General features: G+C 40.5%; 1 pseudogene; it reads right to left on the bottom strand.

Moving 5' to 3' along the window:
• Positions 1–12198: 12198 nt before the first annotated feature.
• LOC126592198 (probable aldo-keto reductase 2) lies at positions 12199–12908 on the bottom strand (annotated as a pseudogene).
• Between the last annotated feature and the right edge of the window lie 7191 nt (positions 12909–20099).

The following is a 20099-nucleotide window of genomic DNA, read 5'->3' as shown; positions in this document are numbered from 1 at the left end:
TTATTGGTCTAATCATTTTAGGGTTTCTGGGTAAAGACTTTGATTAAATATACAAAGAGCAGTGACATCTAAACTCCGAATTGAGGAATTGAGAAGATGTATTTCTAAACAGGGGTTGAAGGTTGTGAAATTGGGTACAAGACAGAATATCCTGCAAATAAAAATTAACTTTGAACAGTAGACTAGTCAACTAGTTACAAGTTAGTCAGTTATATAAAGTGCAGTTGTAAAAACATATCGCTTCATTATGCAAACAACAATAACAAAGCAATTATGAATTAAAGTATGCTGGATTGACTAGTCAAGCTCACCAGTCAATTAAGTACAAATTCGTCAGTTAGTCAAACGCAAATCTATGAATCCAACTTAGTTCACTACAAGTTATCTTAGTCAACAACAAATTAGATCATTGCTCATAATATGCAGTGTAAACTTAGTCTCTAACACATACCAAATAACATTTCATAGGATGCATGAAACATATACTAGTAAATAAGATATGTGGACAAGCTTAAGAGACAAAGAATGCAAGAAGTTTTTGGCCTGAAAAAACCCACATCTGGGTTAAAAAACCGGGGACTCTCCAATGAGTCCAATCCACTAGTATAATCAACATTCTTAAAAAGTACCACGCAAATCTCAATTCCTAGACCTAGTCTACGGAGCAGCTTTACCTTTATGCAACCTTGCCTTACACAAAATGGATTTCTTCGGTCTTCACGAAGTGGCAGCTCCTCATGATTTCTTCACCTTATGGCACCAAAAGGGTGTTATCTCCAGTCTTCACAAGATGGCAGCTCCTCCTAAACTCTTCACCTTGTGGCATGGAGACCAACACACAAACTATGCATATGATGATATGATAATGATATGCAGATCTGGATTCAATGTCTAGTCAGTTTCACCAATCAAATACTTGAAAAATGAAATTGACACGAATCCCAAAAAAGTTCAGTTTGAAGATTTGAAGCTTGAAAAACTTGACCTAAAAACAAAGATCAAAATCACAAAAACAATGCTACCCTAAATGCAATGATGTGGGTATTTAGTGCATGAGTGTGATTTTGTGGCTAGGATTTTCAAGTAAGATCATAAGAGGTAGCTCAAAGCTAAAACAACTCTTTTATGAAAATAAAAATCTTCTAACCAAAACAAATGAGCATATAAAGAGATTTAAGCAAGCGAATTCAAAGATAGATTTATAAATATTCAAACAAGAACATTACCCATTAAATAAGCTTGATGCTCATAGGAGGTCTGAGATAGAGATGAAAATAAAGCTCTAAAAAACTTTTCCAATCTTGGCCCAAAAAATCAAATAAACCCTAGCAGACAGAAAGGGGACCAGAAAAGCGACGTGTCGTGTAAAAGCAATCTAGAAAGATCTAGGGTTGAAAAACACTCTCGGGGAAAAGGCTGTCAGAAATCCCATATGGGTTGTCTTAAAGTGTGTACCTAGCTCGTATGTAAGCAGCGAGAAGTTTTGACTAGATATAACCACTAGACAGAATGAACTGGAAATAATGGCATGAAATGCATATGTATGAACAAACCTTTGATGAGAGAAGTTAAGCTCTTGAAATGCTATTTCCGGCAGCATGATCCCAAAAGTAGCATTTTAACCCTAAAACTAACTAGAAGATGTGTGGTATAATTTACAACATTTGACAAGGGAAGCTAAATAATAAAACTAGACTTCACATGTTGATCATTGATTTAAATGAAAGGGTTAGATATAAAGAATCGTGCAAAGAATATTTTGTAGAAGCAATTTTCTTCTATTGATGCAAGGAGACTTTATACAATGAGAAACCTAATCAATGAGAATCCTAAGCTAAGAAAGATATCAGGGATGATATCGTTGACTTCTCAACACTCCCCCTCAAGTTGAAGAGTGAATGTTGAGAATTCCCAACTTGTGAAGAATCCTTGAGAAAGTTTCCTTCCCCAATGCCTTCGTGAGTACGTCTACAAGTTGATGTGAAGAAGGAACAAATCTTGTGACAATTGAATCATCTTGTATTTTATCCCTGATGAAATGACAGTCCATTTCTAGATGTCAGGTTCGCTCATGAAAAACCGGATTTGCAGCGATGTGAAGAGCTGCTTTATTATCACAATGAAGCAAGGCCAGTCTTGGATGCAGTACACCTAGGTCTTTCAATAAATATCATAGCCATGATAATTCACAACAAGTTCTGCCATGGCTTGATATTCGACTTCCGCTGATGACAAAAATATGGTCTTTTGTCTCTTTAACCTCCAAGAGATCAATGAAGAGCCCAAAAAAATACAATACCCTGTAGTTGATCTTCGTGTTGTAAAACATCCTACCCAATCTAAATCACAATATGCATTTAAGACCAATTCAATCTAAATGGCTGCTTCCATGTGAGGTATGCGAGGCTCATACATAAACCTACTCAACACATGCACTAAATAGGTTATATCCGGCCTAGTGATCGTTAGATATATCAAACGCCCCACCAATCTTCTATATTTTGCCGAATCCTTAAGGATTTCACCATTGTCTGATAACTTAAGATTTTGTTCCATAGGAAATTCCACGAGGCGAGCTCCCAAGAGACCGCCATCCTTCAATATTTCTAAAGCATATTTCCATTGAGAAATAAAGATTCCATTCTTTGAACATGATACTTCAATCCTAAGAAAGTACTTCAAATTGCCAAGATCCTTAATTTTGAAACGACCGTTAAGAAACCATTTTAGGGCATCAATGGCACTCGAATCATTGCCCATAATCAAAATATCATCAACGTAAATTAAGAAGGCTGTAAAAGACTTGCCTTGTTTCCAGGTAAATAAATAGTAGTTGACCTTGGATTGTACATAGCCGACAGATTGAATAGCTTCGGAAAATTTTGCAAACCATTGACGAGAAGCTTGTTTCAACCCATATAGAGACTTGTTAAGGTGACAAACTAAGTTTTCCTCATGTCGCCGAAGACCTAGACGAGGAGTCATATAGATTTCTTCATGAAGGTTACTATGAAAAAAGGCATTGTTGATGTTTAATTGATGGAGAGACCAGTGACGTGAGGTAGCAAGAGCTAATAAACATCGAACTATGACCATTTTGCCAGTGGGAGAAAACGTATAATGAAAATCAATACCATCAAGCTAGGTATAACCCTTGGCAACCAAACGTGCCTTATAACGTTCAATGGAGCCATCAGAACAATGCTTGAGTTTGTAAACCCAACGGCATCCAATGGGAGATTTACCAAAAGGAAATGAGCAACTTCCTCAAAAGTTTGGGGTTCAACATGATGAGCAATATTTGCAAGGAAAAACTGTTGTGCAGGTGAGAAACGGTGATAAGTGAGATAATTAGCAAGTGGATACCGTGTACCTAAGGTGTGACCAGACAACGAAGATGATGAAGAACTTGTTTAGGTAAGCTTAACAGTAGGGTAAACATAGTCACGCAACTTGGGTGGTGGAGAAGAGTGACAACCAAAGCGACGGAGCACCAGTGCTAGAGCAAGCGAAGGCACGACAAGTGTTGGTAGGGACAGGTCAATAGCTGCAGGTTCAGTGGATGTTGCAGGCACTGGAATAAAAGAAGTTAGCACGGCATGAGCTGCATTGTCTGAAGGTGGCAGTGTAAGAGGATCCGCAATTAAAGCATTGGCGAGAAGATCAGAAGGGTGGATGACAAAGGGTGACACTAGGTCAAGAAGGTTAGGGATGAGGGAAGGTTCATGGATAATAAATAAGTAGGGTAGACACATTTTGTGGTGAAGTTGGAGAGAGTGAGGTTTGATATGGGAATATGGTTTCATGGAAGACAACATCACGACTTGTAAAAATTTGGTGAGTAATGAGATTGTATAATTTATGTGCCTTCTGACCAACTGGATATCGTAGAAAAATGTATTTGTTTGCAGTGGAGAAAATTTGTGAGAAACATGTGTATCAGTGGCAAAAGCAAGGCATCAAAAAACTTAAGGTGTGAAAAAGTGGGTGGTTTGGAATATAAACGTTCAAAAGGTGTTTTATTTGAAAGAATCGATGTGGGGAGACGGTTAATGAGATGAACGACAGTGAGCACACATTCACTCCAAAAAATGGAGGAGAATATTAGCTTGAAAATGCAAGGCACGAGTTGTTTCAAGTATATGGCGATTGCATTCTACAACCCTATTTTGTTGAGGTGTATAAACTCAAGAATGTTGGTAAATGACTCAATGATCTTTAAAGAGACAAAGGGAAAAAAGTTCCCCACCGTAGTCGACACGTATTTGACAAATATAAGTATTAAATTGACTATTGGCAAAGGAGAACAAATTCTTAAGGATATGTTGTGTTTCATTTTTGTGTTGCATAAGAAAAATCCATGTAAAACGAGAATAATCGTCTACAATGGTCAAGAAATATTTTGCCCTAGAAGTAGAGGCAACTTTAAAAGGACCCCAAATGTCACAATGAATCAAAGCAAATGGTTTTATAGTTAAAATAAAACTGACACCAAATGGTAATCTACTTTGCTTGGCTAATGGATAAACATCGTTAGCATTATTGGACACAAAAGGAAAATGCAACAATTGTTTTGACATGAAAGCTAATCTAGGAGTTGATAAGTGAGCCAAACACCGATGCCATAACTCCGTAGGTGAGAGGACAAGGTTGCAGAACCATCGAGGATGGTCAGACATCGTAGGAGTCCAAGCCACCAAGTAGTACAGCCCTCCTTTTCGCTTACCCAAACCAATCACCGTCCTCGTCGTTAGGTCCTGAATGACACATCAAGAAGGGAAAAAGTTATGAAACAATGTAATCCACTTGTAATACGACTCACTAACATCAAATATACTTTAAAAGTAGGCACACATAGCACATCTTACAATTTAAAAGTATAACTCATAGGAATATGACCAATAGAGAGTATGCGGGTTTGCTCTCCACTAGGCAACAAAACATTAGACATTTTTGTATTTTTAACACCATCAGTAAGCAATTCTGGTGTAGAAGTGATATGATATGTTGCACCACTCTCAATTATCCATCGATAGAGGTGCAAAAGTGATTTCAACAAACTTGTCTAAGCTGCATTGGCCTGTGGCGCATCACTTCCCTGGCGATTCATAATTTGACGAATTTGTTGAAAATGGACCTTAGAAACCCCAGACATGACGGACTGCATCTCTTCCTTGGTAGCTACATTTCCGATACTTGATTAGCTGAGGAAAAACTCTTTTCCTTCTTGGGACGGCTGCTTCCTTTTTATGGCTTAACCTTATGCAAACAATGGCTTGGTGGATACCTATGAAGTTGATAACATGTATCAATGGTATAGTGGTCTTGATCGCAATGAGTGCAATGAAAAGGTTTGCGATTAGAATAGCATGAAGAATAAGATGACTTCGAGCCATCTTGAAGAAAAGCCATGGCTACTCTATCTGCAATAACTCGTGAAGAAAGCAAGTTTCATTTGCTTCTCCTCCTGAGAAATGGATGCATAGGCCTGACGAACTGTGGTAGAAGATTCATTAATAAGACCTGCCCTCGAAGGGCACTATATGAGTCATTAAGTCCCATGAGAAACTGCATCAATATGTTGCTCTCATTCTGTGCTCCACAAGTGCAGGAAATAGAGTCATTGTGGGATGACAATTCAACCCACAAACTCTTCATCTTCGTGTAGTATGCAATAATGGAAAGTTGATCTTGTGTGAGTGTAGCAACGTCCTGTTGCAGTTAGAAAATTTGGGGAGCATTACTTTGAAAATATTGCTCATGCAATTCCTCCTTAATCGCATGAGCATCAGTCATATAAAAGATACTATCATAAATATTTAAGTCAATGAAATTGATAATCCATGCAACGATCATGTCTTTGCATTTCTGCCACGAAGCGTGATCGTCCGGCTTGGTCTTGACGGAAGGTTGTGTGACAATGCCATCAACAACACCAAGTTTGTTTTTAGCACTCAGTGAGATCTTCATAGCACAAGACCAGGTAGAATAATTATCCCCATTCAAGGGTTTCAAAACCAACATCATGGATTGATGATCAAAATGATGGATGAATAATGGGTTGGAAATATCAGCCTTGGCATTGGAACTGCTTCCAGAAATCACGTCGGTGGCCATGGCAGACGACGGAAAAAATGAGTTATGTGAAAATAGCAAGATAAAAGGCAGCAGAAAGAACTAGGTACATCCTAGCTCTTGATACCAAGTAAAGAATCGTGCAAAGAATATTTTGCAAAAGCAATTTTCTTCTATTGATACAAGGAGAATTTATACAATGAGAATCCTAATCAAGGAATCTAGCCTACATTCTAGGATTGCAAATAATCACAAATAATTACATGTAAATTACAAAATAGTTTCTTAAACTAAACCAAGATATCAGGGATGATATCGTTGACTTCTCAACATTGGAATCCCATCAATCCTTCTTCCCAAAAAGAAGAAAAGCAGTGCCTAGAAAAAGAGGTTTGATAAGTTGATCATTGATTCCAACTTTTTTTTTTTTTTTGAATAAAGACTGATGAACTGGGAAGTCGTATTTTTGGCAAAAATTGATCATTGATTTAATGAATGGGCTAGGTTGGTGAGGGCGGGAAAGAGGGAGAGAGGGATGAGGTGATTTGAGATAAGAAATCTTTTGATTTGTTTTTTTCCATTTTAGTTTATGTAGTAACTTTTTTTCAAGTTTTAGATTAAAGTTAATAAAGAGAACGTTATATATATATTAATTTGGTTTAACACATGGCAAGTTTTGAGTGATGGTGGAGAGCCACTCAGCAAGCTAAGTCTCCAAGTTTTTCTCCTTGGGAAACCATTGGTTATCTACCACAATCATTTGATTTACTGGTTTTCAGGGTGTTTAGTTGACCATTTAAACTGTAGAAGAAACAATAATACTACCAACACTAACGACGAACGACACCATTTCCTCACTTTTTTTTGTCAAAATCTTACACCTCATCTTACCAAGATCCATAATAACTTACATGACATGGGCGTGACGGTATATCCGTGTCGTATCATGTAATTAAGTCTTTCTCTTAATAAGGACTTCCACGTCATAGGTACAACGACACTACAACGTTCAGTGTGAGTGATACAATGTAATGTGAACAAAAACACATACATGTCCATGTTAAAAGGAATAGTGTATAAGTTGCTTACAAGTGAAACCAAACCAATAATGGTTTTTTTTTTTTTTTTTTTTTTTTTTTTTGAGAAACTAGAAATATTATAACCAGGGCAAATCGCCAAGTGAAACAAGGAAAGTCGAAGAACGGCAAATATAGCAAAAGAAATGTGAGGTCAGGGAATCAAGAGACGCCGTCATACATGGCACATACGTCGTCCTGACCACACGAAACCAAACTACTACTATAGAGGACATGGTAATCTGTCTTTGTTCATAATTCTTACAAATTAGAATGGGAGTCAAGAGGACATATGTGCCATGTATGGCGGCATCTCTTGCCCGAGACAATAAAATAGGGTAAGCCTCCCAGTAGGCGTTGTCAATAATGTTTAAGGTAGGGCCCTCCACGTGGATCTAATAAAAATTAGAACAAATTTGGGAAAAAACTTAATCTGATAGGCTATAGGCTTTAGATTAAGTTACAAATTTTGAACAAAATAGTTTTAAGTGAGATCCACTAAATAAGTGTAGAAAGTACGGTGTCCAAATTTGTTCCATCACGAGGGCTTAGACAAGGTGATCCTCTTTCCCCATATTTATTCATGTTGGTCAGTGAAGTGTTATCGCTCCTTATTTAGCAAGCAAGCAATAGGAGGCGAATTGAGGGTGTTAAAATGGATTTTGCCGGTCCTACTCCCACATTCTTTTTGCTAATGATACTTTGATTTTTCTAAAGGCGGAGGAGAGAAACTGCATAAATCTTATTCAGGTAATTGATGAGCACTGTTCAGCCTCGGGTGAACAGGTGAATAAGTCCAAATCGAGTGTATTCTTCAGGGGGAATGTCTCGGAGTCTTTATCAATCCGACTGGCTGCAATTCTTGGGATGGAGAGAGTTGGGAACCCGGGAGTATATATGGGTGTTCTGGCAATTTGGGGTAGATCCAAGAAAAGCGGCCTTGCTTATGTTAAAGGAAGGCTACTGGGAAAGATCCAAGGTTGGAAGTGTTCAACACTCTCACAAGCAGGGCATGAGGTTCTAATAAAGGTGGTGGCGCAAGCAATTCTAGCATATCCTATGAATCTATTCAAGTTTCCTACGACACTTTGCAATGAATTAGATGCAATGATTTCAAACTTTTGGTGGGGACAAAAAGATGGGGAGAATCAGATTCATTGGGTCTCAAGAGACCAAATGGGTCGCTCCAAAGAAAATGGCAGTTTAGGTTTAAGATGCTTTGGGGAGTTCAACGACACTCTCTTGGCGAAACAGTGTTAGAGGTTGCTATTAGAGCCAAATTCCTTGTGGGCGTTGGTACTTAAAGCTCGATACTTCCCAGCTTTTTCCTCGATGCAAAGCGAGGTGGAAGAGTTTCATGGGCTTAGTCGAGCCTTTAAGTTGGAATAGAAATTATTCGTGGAGGTGCACATTGGCAGATAATGAATGGAAAAGAGGTACGGGTTTGGGTGGATAGATGGCATCTATCCATTCCTTTGAGACAACCCTCCCCATTAGGCACGACACAAGTCTCATTGAACCTAAGGGTTAGCTATTTGATATGTATTGATGATAGAGCTTGGGACATTGATTTTTTGAAACCATATGTTATGGATAAGGAGTTTAATGCGATTTTAGAGATTCATACTGGAGATCCAAATTTGAAGGATAGGTTGGTGTGGCCTTTCGAGAAAAAAAGAATCTATTCGTTCAAGTTTGGATATCACTGGGCAATGACTAGGACCCGTCTTCACAAGAATGTTAATCCTCACAGATCAGCCATCCTCCCAAATCATTTATGGAAGTGTAAGATGTTAAACCTTATTAGAAGTCGTAAGGCGGTAACGACTGCACCCCGTTTGCCTCCCCTGGCTCATTCGTCAGCTGCCACTGCTCCTGCACAAATGGACCACTTGCTAGTTGGTCCCGGGGTCTCCCAGGTGCCAGCGTCATCAGCCTCATCAGTGGTGCTGCTTGTTAGCGCCAGGCGTGGTCATCGATACCCCCGCACACCTGACACACCATCGACATCCACTACTAATGTGTTGGGGTCACACCAAGGTAAAGATTTCCTTTAACTCTAGCTACTTTGGACCAAAACGTGGGCGTAAAGTAGAACCTGCCATTCCAATTTTTCTACTAATCTTTGTTCAAATCTAATTTTTGTTCATAGTAAAAATATTTATTTGTTTGTCATCTACAAACAAATAAATATTTTGTTCAAATCTAGAGTTTCTTTTTAATACAAATAGCACTGTTTTGGGTTTTGGTAAAATTTTTGTTCAAGTTTTCTACTTAATTCCAAGTTTTAGTAGTTTAAGTTTGTTCAAAAATTTGACCTCCAGCTGCTCTAAGTTCGATCTTTAGTTATTTAGGTAAGTAGAAAGAAAATGTGTAAAGCGGACGTATCATTGTGCTTTTCAAATGCATATGCTTACTTGAATTGAAAGTAATTGTTGTTTACTTATGCAAATCACGGAGTTGGATTGTATTTACATTTTGTAATAGTGCATACAATGTTGGCAAAAGTACAAACCTTATAAGGAATACCAAATATGAAATATGATAACAATTTGGTTAACTTAGTTTTGTTATTTTCAGTTCAGTTTGTTAAGTTATGTCATTTAAGTTATTATATATATTGTTTATTGTTGTCATCATTCTAAACCTTTTATTAAATAGTTGTGATCATTCTATTGGATACATAAATTGTTTATGTTATTTTCAGGTTTTTGGGAAATGTTTTAATTATAGGGAGGTTATGCCGAAATTTTAGTAGGATTTATTATTAGTTTTGGGTTAACATTAATTTTATATTTTGTTGATGCGCAAAACCGGAGGGGTCTTGGAACAACATAAATCCGACCATGAATCTGCAAGAATAGTAAATAACACAAGATGTATCGTGGTTCACCCCAATGTTTGGGCTACGTCCACACTAATTATTGTATTTCTCTGAGATGTTGAAAAGGGAGAGAAAGCTTCTCTGTTATCCTGTGGGATGAGAGCTTTGAGAGGATGAGGGGCTTAAGAAATGGCCTCCCTTAATGAGGAGAGTGAGGGGTCTTTTTATAGAATAAGGGCTCCTCACTTATTACATATTTGCCCCTTCCTTTATTACATAATTACATTTGAGTCCCCCGAGTATTTATATGAGATCTAAATACGGAGGCCTTAAGTATGGTACAAACAGTAGTCCCCCAAGTCTTCAGTCAAAAGAGTCTTTTCGCTGGAAACTTGAAATTTCGTCTTGAACTGATACTTGATATGAGGCAATGCTCAAAGTGAAATGATGCTCAACTATAAGTAGCACATGTTGCGAGGCTGCTCGGCTTGTGGCTTATGTTGCCTTGGTTGGCTTGGCTTGTGGCGTTGAAGGTGAGGGAGTCCCTTTTATAGAATAAGGGCTCGCTTCTCAATACATAAGTGATGGGTTAAGAGTGATGCTCGCGGCGAGGCGGTTGCTCAGCTGGCGGCGATGCTCTCTAATGAAGGTGAGGGAGTCCATTTTATAGAATAAGGGCTTGCTCCTCAATACATAAGTGATGGGTTAGGAGTGATGCTCGCGACGACGAGGTTGCTGAGCTGGCGGCGATGCTCTCTAATGAAGGTGAGGGAGTCCCTTTTATAAAATAAGGGCTCGCTCCTCAGTACATGAATAATGGGTGCTCTCTAATGAAAGTGATGGGGTTCTTTTTATAGAATAAGGGCTCGCTCCTCAGTACATAAATAATGGGCTAAGTCCCCCAAGTATTTTTCATGAGGCCCTGTTGAGGCCCAATATATGGTACATAATGTAGTCCCCCAAGTCTTCAGTCAATAGAGTATGTTGGCTGGAGACTTAAAATTGAATCCATGTATGGGCCGAAGTGGCGGTTGTTCAGAGGCGGTATTTGTATACCCTACACTGAAGCTTTGTAGGTGAAGCTTTGCAAGTGAAGGTTTGAAGCTGGAGCTCTGTAAATGAAGCTTTTGAATCTAGAGCTTTTGTAAATGAAGCTTTTGAGGCTAGAGTTCTGTAAATGAAGCTTTTGAAGCTAGAGCTTTTGTAAATGAAGCTTTCGAAGCTAGAGCTCTGTAAATGAAATGAAGCTTTTGAAGCTAGAGCTTTTGTATATGAAGCTTTCGAAGCTAGAGCTATGTAAATGAAGCTTTTGAAGCTGATTGACATGAGTGATGCTCATGAATGTTTATGTTGATTGACATGAGTGATGCTCATGGATATTGACATGAGTGATGCTTATAATGTTGACATGAGTGATGCTCATGAATGTTTATGTATGATTGATATGAGTAATGCTCATGAATGTTTATGTATGATTGACATGAGTAATGCTCATGTATAATTTGAAGTACTGGGCGTACTTTTGATCACCTGGTTGGTGATAATAGCGACGGGGTGCCGAATAATTTTTTGTAGTATTAGGCGTACTTTTGGTCACCTGGTTGGTGATAATAGCGACAGGGTGCCGAATAATTTTTTATAGTACTGGACGTACTTTTGGTCACCTAGTTGGTGCTATTTTGGGCTTATAGGCCTTCGCCCTCCACACAACATTCCAGCCCATTTATTTTGGGCTTGCCTTATATATATATATATATATATATATATATACACACACCCTCTGATGGGGTTTATACAGATGTCTCCGAAAGATAAGAAAAATAAATCACACCATTCAAAAACAAGAAAAGTAAATCACATCATTCTGGTGGGGTGTTTATTCCTTGCTTTTGCAATGTGGGTGTTTATTCTTTGCTTTTGCAGTGTGGGTGTTTATTGCTTTTGCAGTGTGGATGTTTATTCCTTGCTTTTGCAGTGTTCCCATGTGCTCTTGCAGAGAAAAGCCTCCCTTTTGCTTTCTGCTTTTTCTCGATTTTTTCTGCTTTGCTTTCTTTTCTTTCTGCTTTCTACTTTTCTCTTTTGGCAGCTGGAAGACATCAACAGCATGTTATCTTTGGCGGGGTCGGTTAATAATGGTGAGCTCAAAAGCAGCTCCACCTCTCTTTTTGTCATCCATGACGCCAGCTTCCATTTCAACAGTGCCATTTTCAAAAGCACATTCGTTTACTCCACGAACAGAGATCGAGAGAATGAGGAAAAGTGTTTGGGATCAGTCGGAAGTAGGGAGAGGTGGAGTCGTCCTTGGGGATGGCGACAGAGAGAAGCACCGCGATTTGCTGGTGCAGCAGTTAAGGTCATGATATCGCCAGTTGACCAGACGTTCACGGCAGAGTTGACAACCGTAGCAAGGTGTTCCCGCTCAGCCTCTATGGCCTCAGCCGCCTCCATGAAGTTCATTGCAAACTTTATGACTTCAATAGGGACACGGGTGTCAACTTGATGCTCATAATAGAGATCAACAGAACCAACACCAAGGCGTTTCAGACTACGCTCGATAACAGCTTTCACATATGCAGGGTTATCTCAAATCTCCCTCTTGTTATCCGCAAAGCTGATACCGAATTTTGTGGCCAATTCAACCTTGTCCCGTACCCCTCCCTTGAGAGCCTTGCCAAGGAGAATTTCGTTGGTGTAGGGGCCGTAGATGTCCGAGGTGTCGAGGAAGGTGACGCCAGTGGAGACGACATGGTGGATGAGAGCGATCATGTCTTCATCGGGCTTGGGAGGGCCGTAAAAAGCGGACATGCCCATGCAGTCAAGTCCCTGAGCGGAGACCTCGAGGCCTTGCGAACCCAACTTGATCTTCCTCACTACTCCTACCATCGCTGGTTCACTGCGATTGTTCTTGTTTCGGGCTGAATGATTAGATTGCAAAGTGAGGGAGCAGGAGATAGATATACGAAGAAGATGGGCTGTCAGCTCCAGTGGCGTCAAAGACGGAGAAGTCGGGTCGGGTCGGGGTCTTTTGCCTGAGCTTGAATATTAACTGGGGAAGGAAAAAGGAAGAAGAGCAACATGATTAATCTTATTCATCAAATTGATGTCAGGGAAAGGCGTCGGCTCTTCAAACGAGGGCATATAGAATGGACCCTCATATTCTAAGGCGCTAGAAGAATAAGGCTGCTGAAAGTTAAACAATAGCGTCTGCTGTTGTTGCTGCTAAAATGTTGACGACGGCGTTCCCAAGGCTGGGGTCGATGACGGCGGTTCGAAGGCTGTAGTCAACGAAGGCGTCTCGTACAGGGACGATGAAGATTGATCTCCAAACCTCGTCTCTCGCTGTTGAATGTAGAGAAGGAGAGTGGTGTAGCTCAGGCTGCTCAGCTGTTGGACGTCTTGGGGTTTTGAAGTAAAAAAAACACCAAATCTATTACCACAACGGTGTAGAATTTTTTAGATGAAGCGTGTCGATGCGGTGGTGAGGTATCACGGTGAGATGAAAATTTGATAAAGGACCAACATAGCTTTTCGTGTCGATTCCCACAGACGGCGCCAAATGTTGATGCACAAAACCGGAGGGATCTTGGAACAACGTAAATCCGACCGTGAAACTGGAAGAATAGTAAATAACACAAGATGTATCGTGGTTCACCCCAATGTTTGGGTTACGTCCACATTGATTATTGTATTTCTCTGAGATGTTGAAGACGGAGAGAGAGCTTCTCTGTTATCCCATGGGATGGGAGCTTTGAGAGGATGAGAAGCTTAAGAAATGGTCTCCCTTAATGAGGAGAGTGAGGGGTCCTTTTATAGAATAAGGGCTCCTCACTTATTACATATTTGCCTCTTCCTTTATTACATAATTACATTTGAGTCCCCTGAGTATTTATACAAGATCTAAATACGGAGGCCCTAAGTATGGTACAAACATATTTCTTTGCAACCAAGAAAAACACCTAGGGACCTTGTTGCCAGTTGAAGACGGTGAAGATCACCCGGGTGAACAATGGCCGTATCAGTGGCATAGCGCATTGGCCCACGACATTGGTCACGTCGTTCGGACCTATTGCCCTATGAAATGGAAGTCTTGGAAGGTGATGTCAGACGAGGTGAGAACGCAATGTGCTCACAGTTGTCGGTAAGTATCCTACCTTTTAATTGTTTTTCCTTCAAATTTTATATATTTATATTACTTAATGTATGTAATTAATTTGTTACAATGCAGACGAACTACAATTTAAAGGACATCAACGACGAGTCGTTGGCGTACGTCAACAGGCTCTTCGTTGAACGGTACAAGCAATGGAAGAGCGACTTGCACCAAAATTTTCAGACATTTGATGATCCGCAAGCCGTTCTTGACGAGGGTTGCCTGAAGGAGTTTGAGGGTCAGGAGGATAATTGGGCATGGCTCTGCGGTCATTTTCAGGAGCCCGGCTATGTGGTATTTTTTTTATATTAAGTTTAAAATTATTATACGGTTTGTACTAATGTTTATTGATTTTTTTTATATTTCATTTCAATTTGAACTAATACGTTTATTTTTTTGTATAACAAAAGAAGGCGAAAGCTAACAAGAGCAATAGGGACAAGAAGACTATTCTTCCCCATTCTGGTTTGAGGCCCTTCTCATATAGGATAGAGGCACGACAGTGGGTAAAAATAAAAAAAAAATTATATTCAATTTTTAAAATGTCATTAATATTAATTTTTTTTTTCGTACTAACATTTTTCTTCTTTTGTTCTATTCAAGGGGGTTAGTGTCTTTTGCGACGTTTATGTTTGACCCGGGGATGAGTTGGCCGAGTCCCTTCATGTAGGTATTCTTTAATTTTAATTATTATCTTACGCATTCAAGTTTCATTGTTATTATATGAATGTTTTAGTTAATATTTTTATGCTATATTACACAGGCGACGATGATGGAGAAGAGGCAGTTGGTTCTTCAGGAGTTCGCCTCCCAACTTCCTCCTGATACTCCGCTCGAGTATGTGGTTCCCCCAGAGGATGCGGGGTTTCAGATCCTTACGAAGACCTTGGATTAGACTCTCGGGCGAAGGCCAAGGACATATTGTAGGGGGATAGGGAATGCCCAGCAGCGGACTTAGAGCCCCTTCATCATCGCAGTCAAACAGTCAGGTGACAGCTTTGACAACAGAGGTGGCCAACCTTAGGACTGAACTTGCCTCGTATAGGAGCCAAATGTCACATTTTGTACAGGTTCTCAATCAGTCCGGCATTCGTCTCTTGGATTTACGTCCCCCATCGACCTTCGAGCCTCTCCAACCCAAGCATGGTCACACCTCTGCCCCTTCGACCTCTGCCCCTGTTGACAACCTCGAGACCTACCAGCTGCCTTTGCAAGACGATCACGTAGATTATGCCGCATTATTTTCTTAGTTTTTCTTCCTTACTTTTTAAACATATTTCTTGTACATAGTACATACATTTATATTACTTTTTAAATATATTATTTTTCTCTTCATTACATTTCTTAATTGCAATTTAATTTTATTACCAAAAAAAAAAACCAATTTATTTTTATTACAAAATAAATAAAAAAACATAAAATCAAATTTTAAAAAAAATTATTTTTGCGCGACAAACAACAAACAGGGTTTCGTCGCGCTATAATAATTGTCGTCGCACAAGGTTTAGAGAGACGAACAATAGTCGTCCCACGTATGTATCCTGGTATTTTGTGTGATGAAAACATTTGTTCCTAAACATTTTGTACAATGAAGGGTAAACCGTCACGCCATGTTTTTGCAACCAATGATGATTTTCGTTGCTCAAAGTCTTTCTTCTTTCTTCACGATCTTTGTGCGATGGATTCTGCACGACGAAGTTTCTGTCACGCTGAAGTTTGTGCGACGAAAATGCACTTTGCGTGACCAACTTTTGTTCGTCGAGAAATAGTAAAACGTAGTACTGACTATCACTTGGACCTCTTCATAAAAATGGTCATTTTGGTACTCGAGGTATGCAATATCCTTTTCATAGATCACCTTTCACTTTGATGTATTAAATTATTCTGTTGCGCTATAACTAGTGCATAATATTTCGTTATGTTACTAGACTATCAATTATATCACATACTATTTTTCGCCGGTTACATTAGATTAACATATTTGAACAAAAATTCAATGATTGATAATCTGTTCTGACATTTTGACAAGAGAAAATTTCCTATTAAACTTCTCTTTTTGTTGGTTGATTTATTAGATAATCGTGAGGGCACCATCGATTACATACCTAGAGTGAAGGTTGTTTGTACCATACTTGACCAATCCCGAAACTACTGAGCACCGGTCAACGTTATACAGTCAAGGACCCAGAAGAGTTTCCCTCCAACCAGGAGGCCAATCACAGCGTGACACGTGTCGACATCAGAATCCAATCATAGCACAACACGTGTCAACATTAAAAGCCAATCACAACACGACACGTGTCAATGTCAAAATGAAACTAGAAACTCTCTTTTATAAATAGAGATCATTCTCTCACAATATTTCCTAATGTCATTTGTACTAAATCATTCACTAGTACTCACTAAAGGAGAGTTTGAACCTATGTACTTGTGTAAACCCTTCACAATTAATGAGAACTCCTCTACTCCGTGGACGTAGCCAATCTGGGTGAACCACGTACATCTTGTGTTTGCTTCCCTGTCCCTATCCATTTACATACTTATCCACACTAGTGACCGGAGCAATCTAGTGAAGGTCACAAACTTAACACTTTCTGTTGTGCCGAAATCCTCACTGATTTTGTGCATCAACATTTGGCGCTGTCTGTAGGAACGACACTTATTCCCACTCTCTTCGGCTTTGCCAAGCTGGTTTCCACCATTCGTACACTCTCTTTTGACCAAGCATCCCTCTCCAACATGGGGAGCGAAGGAAGCCACAGCACATAGAATGACACCCCTCTTACACCTAGTGCGAAGCAACGAAAGAAGGAAGGAAAAAAGGTTGCTCTTCAAGCTAAAGTGGATGAGCTAGAATCTCAAAACAACAAGATAGCAATGAAGAATGAGGTCCTCCAGAAGCAGTATGAGAAGCTCTTTGAGATGCTCCACGAAACTAGGCGTACTCAAACACGCGAACTCATTACCCCTGTGGACATCAACCATCATCTGGATGCCTCCCAACAAGGAGGGTCACATTCATTCGACATGGGTATCCCTGATGAGGAACGAGCTAATCATCAAAACATTGATCAACATGAGACTTATCTTAACCCAGCTGCTTTGACTCGAAGCAGGAGAAGTGGAGGAAGACACCTCCTTGCAGAAAGGTTGAAATGATCGAAAGCCGTTTATCGTGACTGCCGAGACTTCTTAAAGCAACGTCGAGAGAATCCCCTCCACATAAGCTCGAAGATCAATGACCCAAGGGTTTCTGAAAGACTCGGTCCCCTCCCACGTCCCAGGCCGGCTACCAATTTGGGGAAGGGGCAACAAGTCCTAAAGAAACACGAAGGTATAGGGGAATGTTTCGACAGACATACCTTGAAAGTCAGTACGGCGAGTCCAGGGAAAAATCACATGCTCTTGATCAAACCTTCCTACTTCCAAGAAGAGATGGAGATTTAGGAAAGAAAGCTCCAGCGGTACATGACTCCACTCATGACCCTCTTGTCCTATAGCTTCTTAAGGAAGTAAACAAGTTGAAGGCCGAATGACAAGCTGAGATACCTGATTGGAACCAACCTAGGCCTGGCCTTCTTACAAGAAGGATCCTCGACACCCCTCTCCAAGCAAAGACAAAGCAGAAGCTTGGCTTGCAACTCTATATTAGAAAGGAGGACCCGATTGAACACCTTAACCTCTTTGAGTTCACCATGGCATACCAGATGCACATCGACGAAGAGCGATGTCTTATCTTCCCCTTCACCCTCTCTGGCAGAGCTCTAAACTAGTATTGCCGTCTTCCACCTGAGACGGTTGACTCATTTGAGAAATTGAGGAAACTGTTTGTTTCTCAACACATTTTTTCAGACCGATCGCTTGCATTCTGCAGATGACTTGTACACTATTCGCCAGAAGCCAGACGAGTCACTACGAGAGTATGTCGGTCGCTTCAGCCATGAGTATTCTCGTTGCGCTGAGACAGATGATAAGACCGCCCTCAAGGCCTTCACAGCAGGCCTACGTGATTGTTTCTTCAAGTACATGATCAATGCCAACACTTGGAAGACTTACTCTGAGGTGATGGCACAGGCTTACAACCATGCTTTCGCCGAGGCAAGGACATATCAAGGGAAACCCCCACAGCCACCCCTTATCAACAAGTAAGGAGTGGAAGCCAGATCCAACCAAATGAGAAGACCTCGACCTTCCAAACGGCAGCAGTGTCTCCCCCTGCCTTACTTAATACTTTGCCAAGTCAACAGTCATATCAATCTCAGGGTAAAAGGAAAGATTTCCATCCTCACCAGTCTCATTTTAGTAAAATGAGTAAGGGACACTACCGCGATAACCAAGGGTATCGCCATGATAATCCCTGACCCCAGGCAGTCAACACAGTGGGCCAAACACGTGTCAGGACAGCCCCTACCCCGAGGTATGAGGCATACACACCTTTGAACGCCACATGCTTGGCCATTTACCCCAGCATAGCACACCTGATACCGAAGCCAAAGCCGAGGCACCCAGATTACAAGCCCACAAATAACACGGGCACGTTTTACTGCTACCACGAGCATAACAGCCATGACGGCGAAAAGTGTATCACCCTTCGTGATCATATTGAAGCTTTGGCACGTAAAGGAAAAATTGATCAATTCCTCATTCACCCTCCAAGGGGTAACCGTAACCAACGCCAGGTAAATGTGATATATTCCATAAGTGGTGGCACACCCATATCTAAATCTTCCAACAGGGCCATGAAAAATAGTGAGCGAGCTTTAAGGTCTGGTCACCAAATGTTTCACATGGAAGACATCAGGGGAGGTAAGTATCAAAAGCCTAACTGGGATCCAATATGTTTCTACCCTGAGGAAGAAAAATGTATCATCTACCCTCACAATGACCCACTGATTGTGGAAGCTCACATAGCCAACTTTGAAGTACGACGAATCCTGGTAGACACGGGAGCTTCAGTCAATATCATGTTTGTTGAAGCTTTCAAGGCATTTAATGTAGATGAACACTTGCTCGATCGCTCAATTTCTCCTCTAATAAGCTTCTCCGGTGATATCGTGCAACCTTTGGGGAGCATACACTTACCTTTCACCATTGGTATAGGCCCTTACACATCTACCATTACCACTAACTTCCTGGTGGTTGATTGCCCAACGGCATACAATGTCATCTTCGGACGCACAAGCATCAATGATCTCAAGGCCATGGTATCCACACATATGTTGTTGATGAAATTTCCAACCCCCTATGGCAATGGTTACATCAGAGGAGATCAACTTAGTGCACGATCATGTTACAACATTTCGATCAAGCAACAACACCTGCATGTGCCCAAGGAAACCCTTTCTATACATGACCAAGTCATAAAGACCAGCCCAGACGAAGCCAACTTGGATCTTCACGGTGGTAACAGTCAACCCGACGATCCTCGAGATGACTATTTCACCCAGCAAGCACAACCCGCTGAATAGTTGGAGAATGTCTCTATTTCAAAAGATTATCTGGATCACATGGTGAAGATTGGCACCACCTTGTCACCACATATTCGATTGGCATTGATCTCTTTTTTGCAAGAGAACACTGAGGTCTTCACCTGGTCATACGAGGACATGTCAGGCATCTCTCCCGATATCATCTGTCATCGCTTAAGTATTGACCCCAAGACCAAGCTAGTGAGACAAAAGCGAAGATCTTATGACGCTGAATGATACGAGGCAATGAAGGTAGAAGTTGAAAAACTCAAAGGCAAAGGCTTCTTCCGCGAAGTCAATTATCCAACGTAGGTAGCAAATGTTGTCCTTGTTAAGAAGAATCCGACCAAGGAAAGTCTCCTACTCCAAAAGGTCTTGTGGAGAATGTGTGTTGATTACACCGACCTAAACAAATGATGCCCAAAGGATAGCTTTCATTTTCCTCTCATAGATAGACTTATAGACTCTACGGCAGGGGGTGAACTTTTAAGCTTCATGGATGCTTA

This window comes from Malus sylvestris, chromosome 12 (genome assembly GCF_916048215.2).
Source record: "Malus sylvestris chromosome 12, drMalSylv7.2, whole genome shotgun sequence".
NCBI lineage: Eukaryota > Viridiplantae > Streptophyta > Magnoliopsida > Rosales > Rosaceae > Malus > Malus sylvestris.
The sequence above is the reverse complement of the archived record's forward strand: the minus strand, read 5'-3'. Positions and strand labels throughout refer to the sequence as shown.